Raw genomic sequence first — 10,286 nt, 5'->3', positions numbered from 1 at the left:
CTCAGCTTTTACTTCAAGGATCCCATATTCATTTATAGTGGTTTCACCTTTCAGTGGAACATGCCATATGGTCTCCTTTAGCAAGAGTTAGCTTTTAGTGTTAAATAAAAACAGATGCTATTACTGGACTCTATCCCTGCCAGCAGCAGGCTCTTGGTGCAGAAAAAAACTCAACCTATTCAATTAGTTTTGAAAGTTCAAGTATAGAATATGTTTTTTTTTTAAATATAATATAATATAATATAATATAATATAATATAATATAATTAATGAATTGTCCAATTAAATTATTTAATGTTACATCAGTCTATTACATTTCATTATTTTTTTCATGTTTCATTATTTCATGCTACTATATACTTGTTTTTGTCCCCTTTTAAGCTATGAAGGACCAGGAGAGACAGCAAAAGAAAACAAACAAACAACATTTTAAGTTTAACATTTCCATCATACAAGTGGAAAAGCAGCTTAAAAGATGTTTTGTTTTGCACCCTATAAATTCAAGCATCAAAGACTAATTTTTAAATTGCATTTACTTATCTATTGTTGAATACTGTTGAAAATGTATTTACAAATCCTACGTCTAAATGGAAATTTAAAAAACACATTTCATAAAGTACATTAAAGATTGCAACCTCCTGCTGACGAGAAACTCATAGGATCCACATGCCATCATCATGAGGTTTGTCAATTGAAAACAAAAAATAGCACTGCCAAAAAAAGGAAGCATGCAAAGGGGGATCAATATGAATGTCAATGAATGCCTAACCAGGAGAACACCAATATGGCCAGTAATACCAGGATCGTGAAAAAGCCTTTTTGACTGGCCGGGCAGTGGCACGCTTGGCCTCATGAAACCTGTTTTCTGCCTCAAGAGTCCCACATGTCAACCAAGCTCACAGCATCCCTTACTACTGGTGTCCACCACCAGTTACAAGTGCCTGTTGTCGCCTCAACAGGCAATCCAGACCTATGACCACAGCTACGGGCGGCCGAGTCAACAGTGGAGGCAGAGAACATGGACCTCTCAGATTCCATGTCCCTGGCCTCCTCTGGAATTTAGGAGAAGTTTTACCGGAGGTAGGAGTTGAACATGTTCCTGACCAAGGCCACCACCAGAAAGTCCTAGCAGGCCCTCACTACCAACTTGGACCGGCCTACTCTGTCCGGCTTACTCCTCTTCCAAAGTAATCAGCTCCCCACTAGATGGTGATAGGTGGTCAGCTCCACCTCACTCTTCACCCAAGTGTCTAAGACATACGGCCAAATGTCAAAAGATATGACTACAAAGTTCAAAATGAACCTTCAGCCAAGGTTGTTCTGGTGCCAAGTGCACAGCTGGATATCCTTATACTTGAACACCATCCAATATCCGGGTGTAGACTTAGACAACTTTAATTGTCATTTTGTATACAAAGAGTGTGAACAAAACGAAATTTAATTTAGTACAGCTTTTCAGACAGTAAATAAACATTTCCATTCCATAAAGTGCAGCAGTGATCAAATGTAAACAGTGTGGGAGAAAAAAAACATGGTGCAAAAAACGCTTTGATATGGAAGTTCAGAGCATTAATATATATGGTGCAAATATGCAGTAATTGTGGTGTGGTGTTATTGGTGTGATGCAGAGTCTGTGATTTAGAGTTTTTTCAACAGTTCAGCAGTCTGATGACGGTGGGGAAGAAACTGTTGCAGAATCTGCGGGAACTGCATCGAATGCTGCGAATCCTCTTCCTAGAGGGCAGCAGGGAGAACTGTTCATGGTGGGGGTGGGAGGGTTCATTGATGATGTCACGGACTCGGGACATGCAGTGCTGGGATGAAATGTCTTTCATGAGGCAAAAGGAGCCCCGTTGGTCCTCTCTGCTGTTTTCACCACTTTTCTCACTTTCGTTCAGTCTGAGGCGTTGCGGCCTCCACACCACACAGCGAGAGAGCTGGCCAGAATGCTCTTTAAGGTGCTTCTGTAGAAGGTGGTGAGGATGGGTGGTGGCGGGTGGGCTCTCCTCATCCTCCACAGGAAGTACAAGTGCTTTAGTGCACTTTTGACTAGTGAGGTTGTGTTTACAGTCAAGGTGAGGGTGTCTGTGATGTGCAAGCCCAGGAATTTGCTGCTGACCACCTCTACAGCTGAGCAGTTAATGAGCAGTGGAGCATTAGGCCGGTTCTTCCTGAAGTCGACGATGATCTCTTTTGTCTTCTCTGCATTCAGGATCAGGCTGTCATCTTTGCACCAGCCCACCAGCTGCTCCACCTCCTCTGTATAGTCCTGGTCATTGTCATGTCTGATGAGGCCATGGTGTCGTCTGCAAACTTCTCAATGTGATTGGTGGTGAACCGGAATCTTTGTGATGCTGACATCCTTAATGCGTTTGTTGACTTAGGGTGACACAGTCATGGCATACTCATATATATTTGTCTGGTTGTCATAGGTTTCTGCAGCTTTGAACGTGTTCCAGTCACTGGTCTGAGGGGGCCATGGGGTGGCCCCCTCAACTGCAAACCTTCTTTCTTTCTTTTTCTTTTTATTTATTCTTTTTTTTTTTTTGGCACGTGGTAAACAGCAGCTAGGTCAATACCGCAACCAAGGAAATCTTTTCATGCAGGCAGGGCACCTCCAGGCGTATCGCTTACTCCTTCAGATACTTGCTTGTGCATCATTTCACTGTGGGAGGAAGCCAGAGTACCCAGAGAGAACCCAGGCATGCACAGAGAGAACATGCAAACAATTTCCAGAAAGACACTGAAACTTTATTGCTGCCAGGCAACAGTGCTAGAAATGCCCCACCGTGCAGCCCTTTTCTATTATTTGCATATCATTAACATCAAATACAATAATTTGTGTCCCTTATATAAACCAGAAACACTTGCAAAGCAATGATGTGATCTCCTGCTTTTAATGTCAAGCAAGTATTAAATTCCCTTCATCTCTCAAGTAAGCACATCAATCAGTCATCAGTTGTCCCTAACCAGCTCCTTCCTGATCAGTTTGCTTTCACCCGTCAGACCAACCAGAAAGTTATACTTACTTCCTGCAGTTCTCAGCTTCCAGAGTTGTGTTGCTTTTCTAAATAAACTGTTAATATTCCCAGGTTCGCTGTGATTTTGCATGTGGGTCCAACAAAACTACAAACCAATATGTCACATACTTTCCTTCAAGGGCCTGCTCAGTTCACCAGCCTTTTTTTGGTAGAGGCCATGGATCATGTTATGTTGTGCTACCCCACTGTGATGTGGAGAGTTCATCTTTAACACATATTGGTGGCATTCATCCCAGATTACAAGGGAGAGAACTTGATGGAAGATATCAAGCTGTGAGAGATATTGTAAAAAAAAAAAAAAAAAAAATGGACCTCCAGTTCTGGGTAAAAGGGAAAACCTAGAAAAATATATGAAAGAATATAAAGATAAGAATGAAATACAGCTAAATTAGCATAAAAAAAAAAACATCTGTATAATAGTTAATAAACAATATTGCATTAATGCTGATTTTAGTGTTGGATATGTTCAATGTTCAGCAGTAGGATATGTTGGATATGTTCAGCAGTAGAAACTACCAATTTCACAAAACCAAAACTAGAGATATTTTCTTTCAGTAATTGCAAAAGATTTATGATTAGAAAAGCACCACAGAGGGAATATTCAGGAGATTGGCATAAGTGTAATTCCCCTGGGTTTCTTCAAAATTGGATCAGATCCGGCAAACAGAACACCAACATACTATTAAAATGCTTCCGGCATCTCACACCTTTTTATTTAAGGAACAAATTGTACCAGGAATTAAATTCCAACCATGCATACAAAAATGGGGATACTTGGGAGCAAGAATGAGTGCATAATTGCTGTGCAGCTTAGGCATTCATCTGACATTTACCCAGTTATGAACAATTAGTGAATAATGACTAAACCCATCCCATGTAGAGCTTCAGAGTCTACAGAAAAGAGCCTTATGTCTGTTTGAAATCAAATACTCAGGTTGGGCCGCCCCTCTTCAAGTTTGGAAACACTGACAAAAAAACTGTACTCTATCACCAGAACCAATATTAATCATAACAAGCAACCTATAATCTTTGAAGCAACATTCAATATAACTATTATTTAGCTTAGATTATTTTACACTAACAGTACAACAATGTCTTTTTTAAGATGCCACACAATGATTAAGAGTTTATTTACACCTGCCATTGGTCCATTTTAAACCAATATGAGTCCTTTGAATGAATATATAAACAAACACTGGATTAGAATCCAACAATTTCTCTAATATGCATTTTTTCACGTGTTCCCGGTTCAATTTCAAACAGACTCAGATGCAGTTCACTTATGGTGTAACTACAAACAGGCTGCAATCCAACCTAACTACAGGAAACTTGTGCCTTGTTTGACTTAAGATTTTCTTGCAGGGGCGGCATTGGTAGTAAATGTCATACTGAAGTCATAACTAATCCGCTGTCTTTTACTAAACAACACTGCTGCTGCCATGAAGGGCCCCGGGGCGAGCAGTGTACATAATGTCCTGCTGCTTTCAGCTCATATCTATTGATCTTAATTGGTCTAAAAAAAATTGAAAAAGTATACAGCTACATTTTTATGGGTAAAATATGATCAACAAGATCCTATACTCTTAGAAGATTTATAAATGTACAACAAAATTCACAAATGTATATCAAAAAATGCATATATGAAAACCCCACACAATTAAAAATTTGTGAAAAGTATTTTGAATTTCCACAATTCAAACTTTGCAATTAAAAACACACCATGAGTTTAAAACAGCAAATCAAAATACTATTTTTACTTAAGAATTTTTCCTTAGCCCAGCAGCCCAATAACCGCTACATTAAAATTATACAGTTACGTCAATATTGAATTGCATGTACTGAATTTAAAACAAACTAAATGGTCTGGATTGCATCAGTGGAATAAACTAACTTTATTGTGTTGTTTATTCTTTTTTAAAACTAACGTAAATAAGAACTAAAGTTAACAGTTGGCACGGATGGGAATGAAATAAACTACAATTAATGGGTAACTTCTTCTTCTTTCTGGAACAATATTTATCTTCCAGATAATTAATGAGAGAATGCACATAATAGCAGTGTCCTCTGAAGTAATTGATCTTATTGAGTATCTAGAATGAATAAAGTTGACAGTTGATGTTGATGGGAATGCACATATTAATACCGTTTATCATCAAAAGGTTACAGTTTAAATTAAGTACAAAAATACAGTATTTGCTTGTTTTTAGTACATAGCTAAATGCTTATGTTTTTTTCTATCAACTGTTAAATGTGTTATTCGTTTTAAGTAAAGGAGTACCTACTTATTAAAATTAGTTTATTTCAGCAGCAAAATCTGAACTATACATTTTTTTCTGGATCTAGTAAATGGAATGGTATATTAATATAAGATGAACTTTATATTATCGTGGTTATTGGGATACATGGCCAAATAAAAAAAAAAAAACATATCCAGAAAATTAGCTAATACTGAGATTTCAGAGCTTTTTTCCAGTCTTGCTCCATCCAGTCTTGCTCCATCAGATTTCCAAATTGAGAAGCGTGATTCCTCTCTCCAGAGAACACCTAACATCTGGTTGATGTTTCCAGTCTCTACTTTGTCTCCTTATTTAAAGATCACCCCACTTAGGCTCTGAGGTCCACAACCCTCTCTTCCTTAAATATGGATGGCATGCTTAGTAGTAGAGATGTAATTATCACTTCATGACATGTTGATGGCTATGGAATGATAAGATCTGAGCCGCATCATACACTTCAAACCAATACTTAACTAACATTTATACATCAATTTTCTTTTGGTATTAAAATCCAAAAAGTTATCTGGGTAGAAATGATAGGTGTAATTCTCAATATTTGATGTAATCTAAAATATCTTAATTATAAAATTAAAATAAAAATAGCATATCAGCACTGATGAAACAAAGTGTGACATCCATTAACTTTAAAAAATCTTAAGATGTGAAAATCTTGGTGAAAATTATTATTGGCCAAACAACAACAGTTGTTGTTGCCAATTAAAGTGTAGACTTGAGTGTAAATATATATGTGTATATTTGCAATGATTCACTTTGGTACCTTGCTGGTGGTAGAGCAGTAGCCTTCCTTTTTCCAGTGCCAGGTTTAGACTGTGATCCCTCTGTCCTTTTGCATGAAGCAGTGTTCCTGATGCCTTAAAAGTTTTAAACTTCAGAGAGATGCTCTCCCTCCCTGTCCAGCTCATTCTGGCACTAAGTCTGTAGACAAGGCTGCTTCTTCCATCAAATCCCGCCACCTCAGAAGCTATAAAACAAAATGAAAAAGGTTTAATGTTGTAAAGTTGGAAATCCATTATATATATATATATATATATATATATATATATATATATATATATATATATATATATATATATAACAATCGGATGACTATTTGTAAATCTTACAAAAACGTTCTTTCTATACTAAACAACTTGTCCAACAGTGACTGCAGAGTCATCCGAGCATTTCTCCAGAGGATGTTTGTTTTTAAGAGGACTAAAGTCCCATGTTATTCTCCTGTTTTTGACAACCTCATTAGACACACAACCCTTAAGTCGCACAAATAGTAGTCTACAGTATCAAGTATACTTTAATACAGGGAATAGCTGGCTCCCTTCTGAATCTTCTAGAGTTTCTGACTAAACAAATTAGAACGAATTGTGTTAAATGCAATGGAGAAATCACATAACATGATAATGGTGGTACTGTCTGCCTAATCTAAGTGACAGTGAGTCTCTTGAAGCAGTTGTATGATAGCCTCTGCAGGGAAGACTTTATATTTGTAAGCACAATGAAAGTGGTCTTATAAAACTACTTGTTTTCTTTTTTTCTCTCTCATGGGCTGCCATCGGTCAATCAAAGACCCTCATGATGTGGGATGTAAGGGCAGTACACCAGCATCTTAAGTTTTCTTTGAAGACATTAAAGGAAAAGGATCCATGTGGAGGTGGCAGATAAAATAAAAGGTCTAACAATAGAGCTTCAGCTCAAATTATGTAGAATATCTGTTTTGCTGTGAGTAGGAAAGAAATATGTTGAGCTTTTTCTTCAAGAAAAACTGATAAAGAATGTGCTTAGTTTATCCGCTCTGTCAAGACTTCCATCTGTTCAACCCTCCTCCTGTTTGAAGGATGGGATCTTTTTTTATTACCATACATCTCTGTTTTTTTTTTTGTTTTTTTTTTTTTGCTGAAAATTTCTCTAACACCCTGCTCTAAAATGCCAAATGCTGTCTCTAATCTAATCTTGACTTTGTATATTCTTTAATAATTCCCTGTCTTCCTTTTTGATGGCCATTTTGTTCAGCTGTTCCTTTAGGTTACCACTGATAAATAGTTTATTGTTGGGAAGCAGCCCCCTTGTTTTGGTGCCAATGGTGTTATCTATCCAGAGCATATATCCATATTAAATCACATACTCAGTCATGTCACTGATATCCTATCCATGTGGCTGACAGAGCACATCCCAGTCTGTAGGCTTCTTATGCTTCCTTTTACCATCGTCTCACAGGTCTTATCATTTCTTGGTAAAAGCAAAATTGGGGCCTGATTTGATGTGAGGAGGTCCTATTTAAGGATGCGTGAGTCCTCGACCTTTGCATAAAACAAATCCAACTTTTGTATTCTCTGGTAGAGCAGGATACAAATTGCTTAATTATTGGAAGTCTGTGGCATGATTCAAACCTTAATGTCCAGAAATAACATGGTGTTAGTAGTAGTTTAGCAGCAACTGAGCTAATAAGATTACCTGTAGTTTCTGCATCAGCTGATGGTGGAACACAAGCAGATACAGCTACACTGAATAAACTCAGTAAATAATAAAGAGGAAAACTTGCTCATAACAGTTCAACATCTGGGCTAATGAATTCACAGTAGCATCTCTTAGATTACACCACCTTGTCCAAAGGGTTTGCCAATCCAACACAGCATGGCGTGATAGGGCAGAGCAGATTTATGGAGAATGGAAGCAGTATTCATCCGTGAAGGGGGAAAGAATTTTGACAAGGACTTAAGTCGAAATGGACATGAGCAAAACAAAGGCTGATTGATTGAACTGACTTAAATGTTTAGTAGCAATAAAATACAAGAAAGACAGAACTGAATATGATTGAACTGATGACACAGGAAAGGAAACAACAAATCCATGAAATAACTAAAGTAAAGCTGCTGGAAAGATCTAACAATAGAAACAAAGGAAGAAACAAATTAAACTAAAAGAAATGTGAAAATGTACTAAGGAATAGCCTAGAAGTAATAAAAAAAACAAAATTTGAATATAAAAAATTACTGGCAAATTAAATATGGCAAAACCCAAACAGCAAAACTGTCAGGGTTGTTACATGTTGTACTGGACCCAAATGCAGAGCAAAGTAGAAAAGGCAGAGATGATTACTTGCAAATTTTAATGAAGAATTAAATTACAAAATCCATAGTCCTGGAACACATAGTGGTTAAATGCTGCAAATTGCTCCTATAAATATAAAAACTTTTTTTTTTCTTCACTTTTCTAATCAGGTGTGTGGCATTAAGGAGAAATCTAACACATACAGGGCAGTGCTACTTGAGGACCAGTATTGAAAACTACTGTAGTAGAGTAGAAGATAGCTAAATTTTCCCCAATCCTATCACATAAGGTAGCAGGACATTTTTAAAAGGCACTCAGAACCAAGTTTCTAAATGGCTTTTTCTTCTATGCTAAAAGTGCAAATAAAACTCACACTGCTTTCTCGTATACCTTATTAAAAAATGCTCTCACTACTAAAAGCAGACTCACTGTATCTGCATCCATATATTTCCAGACGGAGTCCGATCCTTCCAGTGGGGTTCCAGTCCAACGGGATCAGGCGTAGATATCGAGCAATCACTGGGTAATCAAGTTTGTACTGGATCACAGTGTCTGCGTTAGTGTTACCTGGAAAAGCCTGAAGCACCATAACTATATGTTAGTTAAATTCAGTTTTATATACAATAAGAAAGCTTTTTACACTCATACATTTAAACTAAACACTTCTGTGTTTTAAATTCCAGCTACTTTTTCAACTACAAAAGAAAACAGAGAATACAAATCCTGTGTTGGAAGATATTTAAAACAGCAACATTCAGCTTAATTAATTAAAATATAACAGAGGGATATATATTTAAATATAAAGTAAGAGTAAGAGAAAATAAGAGTAACTGTTACTATTCACATACACCATCATTGCTTTTTTTAAGGGATGCATCAGTTGCTGTGGTTTAACTAAGTGTATAGAATAAGTACTCCCCAACCAATTCTCCTTGAGACATCCATCTGCATTTTCAAACTACCAACAAACAGCCCATTGATCCCAACTGCTGATGTGACACCCCACATCCTCACCTCTCCCAGATTTGTCGAGTGATCAATAGCCCTGCACCCCATTTTGTGTCTGTACCAAACCTCTTTCAAAAGACTGATTGCTTTTATTTTTTCCCAATCGGTAGCCTTTGAAAATCTGGCAGGTACCAACAACAAAACACCTAATTTAAAACATATTCCATAAAAATTAAGCCTTTGTGGACAAAAGGCTAAATTTCATAGTTGTGCACAGATTTAAATAAACAGCCTTTATTATATAGCTTGTGACACTGTCTGAGTTTGTGTGTATTAGCAGACTGTGATTTGGTGAGACTTTGGGAGAACAATTGGCTTCTCTGGCACTGCATAAATGTGATCTCAGTGCCGTCTTCAGCGCTTTGAAGGGGTGAGCCTGCTGGGCAGCCGAACATTAAGCTCAACAAATAGCTCTGTTTCCTGCTGTGGATGCCAAGGAGAATGGCATCTCATTTATTCACCCGAGGACCTTTTGAAATATGAGCAGCTTCTGACAAGCTTTCAGTCAAGGAAGGAGAAAGAGAGACAAGGCAAGAATGAAATTAAGATAAGCATGGGAGGACATGAGAATTAACAATAGAGCAATTGTGAATAAAGATGTTTTTAGCCCTTTGCAGATGATAAAATAAATTCAATGTCCTTGATAAAGTCACACTCAAAATTCTGCTGAATCACTTGCAGCAAGCTTTATCAAGTAACATTTATATGGTTTAGCTTGTCAGAATGATGCAACTTAGGAAGCTTAATCTTGAAGGAACTAATGGTTCCAACAAAATGGTTCTGGGAATGATTCTGACATCAGTTTGTAGGTCAAAGCTAAGCAAAGATCAGACCTCATATAAAAACTTCTGAACGGTCCAGTAAAACTCAGCTTCACAAAGCTACTATGTCCATAAAG

General features: G+C 37.3%; 1 pseudogene; it reads right to left on the bottom strand.

Moving 5' to 3' along the window:
- The window catches only part of LOC107096586, a 104,324-nt pseudogene that overhangs the window by 67,617 nt on the left and 26,421 nt on the right, over positions 1-10,286 (bottom strand).

The sequence above is a fragment of the Cyprinodon variegatus genome, unplaced genomic scaffold (genome assembly GCF_000732505.1).
Source record: "Cyprinodon variegatus isolate N-32 unplaced genomic scaffold, C_variegatus-1.0 Scaffold635, whole genome shotgun sequence".
In the NCBI taxonomy this organism is placed as follows: domain Eukaryota; kingdom Metazoa; phylum Chordata; class Actinopteri; order Cyprinodontiformes; family Cyprinodontidae; genus Cyprinodon; species Cyprinodon variegatus.
This window is presented reverse-complemented; position numbering and strand designations above follow the sequence as displayed.